Source organism: Oryzias melastigma, linkage group LG1 (assembly GCF_002922805.2).
Source record: "Oryzias melastigma strain HK-1 linkage group LG1, ASM292280v2, whole genome shotgun sequence".
In the NCBI taxonomy this organism is placed as follows: Eukaryota; Metazoa; Chordata; class Actinopteri; order Beloniformes; family Adrianichthyidae; genus Oryzias; species Oryzias melastigma.
This window is the reverse complement of record NC_050512.1, coordinates 17,130,964-17,136,721: the sequence shown is the minus strand read 5'-3', so window position 1 is coordinate 17,136,721 and position 5,758 is coordinate 17,130,964. Positions and strand designations below refer to the sequence as shown.

Genomic DNA, 5,758 nt, shown 5'->3' with positions numbered 1-5,758 from the left:
AGAGATGGAAATGGAGATGAGGCCAAACTGGAGGTGGTCTAGACGAAGCAGCTGGCTGAAAGCAATCAGACTCTCTGCTTGCTGCAGAAATGACGGATAAACTACTTTTTACTAAAATTGCAAGGAGTTTTTTTTATGTGTTAGTCTTTTTTTGTCAGTGTGTAACATACACAGATGATTAAGTTGCATTAAACAACATATATAAACAGAATTGAAACCACTTTCACTACTCCTCCAATTCGGGGACAAGAGGAGAGGGTGTGGAGATAGGTTATGCCTATTCAGGTAAGGTTGTGGTTGAAGATGTTTGCACTTTGCAGGCTGTTTATTCAGTTTCTAAATTGAGTAAATAGATGAAAAAATGAGACGGATTTTGGGAGCAGCAACCTTTATAACAATGTCAAAAAGTACATACAATATGCATGTATGGTGTTTTTGCTGTCAATAGTTTTCTAAACTGCTTATTTTCAAACAGATGTTTGTGTTTTTGTTTGTCCTCTTCCTGCTCTCTCACTGATGCAGGTACTAGCTATTCTATGGCAAGCAAAAAAGGTCAGTAATCACCAGGAAAGGCGCTGAAAAAATGATATATTGGCATTTAAAAGTGCCGCTTACGGCATTTGACGCTCACATTGTCACAACAAAATGGTGCGCATTGGACATGCAGTTTTGAACGCCTTAGAACAGCATTTTAGATGCATGGTTTGTACGAGATAAAACGTTGCTTTTTTCACAATCATCTTGGACAACATAAGACGGCGTAAAGTACTACCTACTTTTAAAACATGTGTAAGAATCTGCATTTTTGATGGAAAATATTTCATTCTGTACACTCCTTTTCCTGATGATTTATGACCCTTTTCGCTTTCCATACAGTACGTACATCGCAAGCTAAAAGTGTGTCCAAGAATTCGAGTTCAGCGCATTCTTGAACACACATCAGATGTCCGGCGTGAACGTAGCATAACACCAAAAATCATTTAAACTAATTTGTCGGTCACTTACAAAAGGCCATACATTGGCAATGAACTGTAAATAATCTGGCCCTATTGGAATTATCTGGACTGAATTGGATTAAAACAATGGTAGTTAAGATTTATTTGATGCTTTTTGCATGGCGCCAAAAGACAACTTCAGATACAAAGTGATGGCTGATAAATAAACCGGGCTATAGGGAATGGGTGTGCATTTATAGAGGCAAAAATAAATGTATGACATTTGGAGGAATGACTGTCTCGATACAACAAAGGCTCACTTTGTTCCTTGTAGTTCCAAAGGAAAGAGGATTATTCTCTCTGATGTCTAATTACTGGGATTGGCATCAAGCACAAAACGTCTATCAGCAAAGACAGCAGTATCCCGACCTAACGATGGACACGGGCCCACAGGGTCCTCTTTGAAACGGCAAGTAAATGCTTGCAGCGCCTTACATGCAGCTGTTGAAGTAAAAGCTGAAAGAATCCCATCTGTTGAAGATAAGGCTCCTTTCAAGGAAAATACCTACAAGAAACATGTCATTCTTCCTTTAGACTCTGACAGTCAACAAGGCCGACGTGGGCCTTTGATTGCGCCACTTCAAAGCTGTGGAATCACAAACCGAACGAGAGGAGGCTGACATTTCTGTGATAAAAAATACAAAAAAAAACCACCACTTTTCTGTGCGTCACCCACAGATGACACACATTTATCAGAGGAGCACCCAAATCCCAGCGAGGGAGCACAGACGCTAACCTTGGCACCGAGGAGCGGAGTCGGTGGGAAAGGCAAGGGCAGGAAGAGGTGGCACAAAGTAAGAGAAATCAAGTGAGCCCAGCACAGGAGTGTCATTAAGTGTGCCTGCCAGACATTTCCTCGCTGTATAAATTATCATCCATGGACTACGGGGAGAACTTGACTGTGACCACAAATCCTGGAAAGGACGACGTTGAGCAAAAAGTGTCATTGACATGGAAAGATATACACACAGCAGTCTATCGATGGTCATTTACTTTGCCCTTGGAAAGGAGATAAAAACCAAGAATAATGTCCTATATTGCCAAATTCCTATCAAAGATAAACAGACAAAATAAAGATAAAGATAAAGATAAAAAGACAAATGCTGCTTATTGTCATGGGTCCGTCTGGCAGTCTTGGTAACTCACATCGAGATGATTGCTTAGCTCTGAGTCATGAAAAGCAATCATTTGGGAGAAGACAGTCAAGTTTCTCTCTGGAAGTCTGAAAATGATGCTATAAAACACACACACAATTCCCACCACCACCACACACACAAATTGTTTAATGCCTTATCCTCTTCACACCTGGCTTCAACTTACGTGGACAACCCACTTTTGGTTACACTACCACAGTAGTTTATTCTGCTTAACTGGGGCCCAGAAACACCATGTATAGAAGGTTTGGTATCTCTTTTTATTTCTATTTCTAACTCAATAAATACTTAAAATACATTTTTTTTCCTTTTAACGCACCTAAAATTCCCATTTAGAAATGCTGTGATCTACTTTCTGCAGACGGTGATTAAAGCTCCAGTATTTACATAGTAACTCTTGGAAAGAGCTCAGGCCGCAGATGAACATTAGCCACCTCTGCAGAGCATCTAGCCCCGCTGTGATATGATAATAGGCGCACTCCCCACAGAGCTGCATAGATGCACGGAGCAGCTGTTTATCAGTCAGGTAGGAATTGCTCCTGACATTTCTCCGCAGGCATTTGCAGTTTCATGCGTCTACGTGCCTCAGAATGACGCGGCTCAGCTGGCGACTCCATTAAGACGGGCTGAAATGAGTTTTCACAGCTTAAGAGAGACACGGAGCTCGAATTAAGTCAACATGAGACGACGGTGCGATTGCTCCACATAAGCCAATGAGCATTTGTTTCTTGAGCCAAGGTGAAGTCTGGGGCCGTTTTTGAATTATTTGTTTATTAATATATTGAGAAGCCCCAAATTTAGACAGTAATTAACTTACATTTATCATAGCTGCATTTAACACATAGCTAAGCTTACATCAGTTTTACATTTAACCTCCCAGTATTAACTTTTGATAATTTCAGCAATTCAATAAATACCTTTTAATGGTTTCATTTTTTTTTTTTATTAAAACTCTGACACTTAAACTTGTGTTTCTGCAGAACATGATGGAGCTAAGAACATCAGCTGATCTCACTTTGCTCAATTTTACACACAACAGGTTACAAACATGATTATTTGGCAGAAAATATAACAAATACGCCATTATTTACGCCGCTTTCCCAGAAGATTAATGAGCACTTTCGCTTGCTGCCATAGAACAGACATAAAAGGCCTTTTCTGACTGCAATTCTTTAAGTTCCAAGTCATTGAATCCACCAGGACTGAGGTTACCACCCTAATCGATATTGATTGGTCCCACACCTAGAAATAGAGCCAAAAGTTACAAACCTGAAAATTTCAGAATTTAAACCAAAAGAAAAATAGATTTGAAACCTAAAGAAAAAAATTGAAACTGAAATGTTGAGTTTTGAAACTTAAAAACAGAAAATTTTAAGCTAAAATAACTTAAGTTAAAATAACTAAGTTTAAATTGGAATTGCAGAAAATTTTAGACACTTAACTTTTTTTTTCAACTTTACACCAATATGAGTTTTTCAAATTGTTTAATTTGGTTTTCAAATCTTTATGGCCCTGATCTGGCATCATAGATTTGTCAATTTTATTATTTTTGAGTATTTATTCTTTTTAACGATTCTGCACTGACGTCTTCTTCACTGGCAGGTTAATTCATCTCTCATCGTCTGACTGTGAATCTTTGGAACCATGTTTCGTCTACAACAGTGTGTCAAACGCGCTGACAATCTGACATGTTTTTGTGCACGGTGTTTTGCTCTGCTGATTCAGCACATAATCACGAGTAACACTTTGCTCCTCTGTTTAACAGCTTAATCATTTCTGGCTCTAAAGAAAAGAATCAGCTGGGTTTAGCCCAAAAATTGAAAAGTGGTCAAAGGACCTATGCCAAGCAAAATCAACTTTTTAAGCTTTTAGGTGTTTTATAAAGTTTGTTCCTCACTATAAACAACCAAAAAGCAGCTTTTTGATCCATTCACACTTTTCTGAGCATTCCTCTAAAAACCTGCTCAAGTTACCAAGCAGACACAGTGACAGTGAAGCTGTGATTGGAACATAAGGTCAGCCTGATAGATCAGAACATACCTGTTGCAGGTGTATAGAACCATAGTGCATACATGTAACTATAGCACTGCTCACAAATGTCTGAGTTTCTGAGACCCATCTTGAACATCCTCTGTCCAGTATAATAAATTATTTGGAGAATTTTGAATGAGATTAGTTGCAAATTTGGGCTTTTTGCCCATTTAAAGGTGTTTAGACAAATTTCTGACCAGAAACTTTGGTCTGTGCTTCTGCTCAAGTCATTATCGGAAATGAAATATTATCTCGGTTGCATGAGAGTTTGCTTATTCTGAGAGAGTTTTATTCACTGAAAAATTAATGAAAAAGGTAACTATTTCTGATAGTTTTAAGTCATTGTCATTGCATCTAAACATTTTAGTAATTAAAGATCTAAATTGCTGATATTTCAAGACGTTATTTATTCCATATTTGTCTTGTAGTTCCTGGGGTGTTATAAATCTAAGTTTAACATTTTTGTTCATCGGGATGTCTGGGTTGTTCTAATCTAGATGGGTGCTATTTTGCACGGTAAAAGTGAGGAGTTTGACACTTTGAGAAATTCCCATCAGGCTGTTGAAGTGGTGCTTAAATTACTTTGGAAGCATTCGTGTTTTTTTTATAATTATTGTATTTTTTTATTGTTAATGCTTGTTCCAAGTCCATCCATAAGTTAGTGTCTAGATTAATTTTTAACCATTTTAAGATGCACTTTAATCTATTGGCAAGAAAATAGTTGTGGACGTTAGATAATTCTAAGCCTCCAAAGCTTTTTGCAGATTTAAAAGTTTCAGGCTGATTCTTGCAGGTTTATTCTTCCATAAGAAGCTGGATATTGCTGAGTCTAATGCTTTGAAACATTTTAGTGCTGGTTGTGGATCATTCAGAATAGATAATTAACCTTTGGCAAAATTTTCATTTTCACCGTGGCTATTTTGGCTGTGAGAGACGGGGGCAGTTTGACCCAGCAGGTTAGATCATCCTGTATGCTTTTCAGAAATGGACTGTAGTTTAGCTGCACTAGTTCTGATATTTGGGGGGAGAAATAAATATCCAGATATTTGATATTGATTTGACTGGTATTGAGAGTTTTTGTTCGACATTACTTACCAGTGATAATGAATGAATGAATAAAATGGTTTATTTCAAGCAATCTGGTAATAATACATAAAATAGACACATATTACATACTCAATCACAAGTACATTGCTTAAAAGGGAGTGGGAGGAAGTGAACATATACAATCCCACCTCGGCTTTCATTGGACTTGTCTTAGATTCATATCAAAGACAAGTCATTTATCAGTACCAAAAATCAAAATATACTCGGACGATCATCATCAAAAAAATAATTTACATTAATCAATAACAAAAATTAAAGGGCATTGAGACCATCATCACCAAAAAAAAATAAATAAATAAACAAATCACCTGCATCAGTCAGCACCAATAATCCAAAACTTAGCCAGATGATCCATAATCATCTGAATATATTCTAGACCCTCAGCGCAAAGAGAATCCAAACCTAAAACAAAAAACATATAAATTAGTTGGAATTATTTTCACTGCATGTGGAACAAGAACAAGACAGATT

General features: G+C 37.4%; 1 pseudogene; it reads right to left on the bottom strand.

The window, feature by feature from the left end:
• LOC112157478 overlaps nt 1-1,618 on the bottom strand; it is a 19,712-nt pseudogene extending 18,094 nt beyond the window's left edge.
• Nucleotides 1,619-5,758: the final 4,140 nt, after the last annotated feature.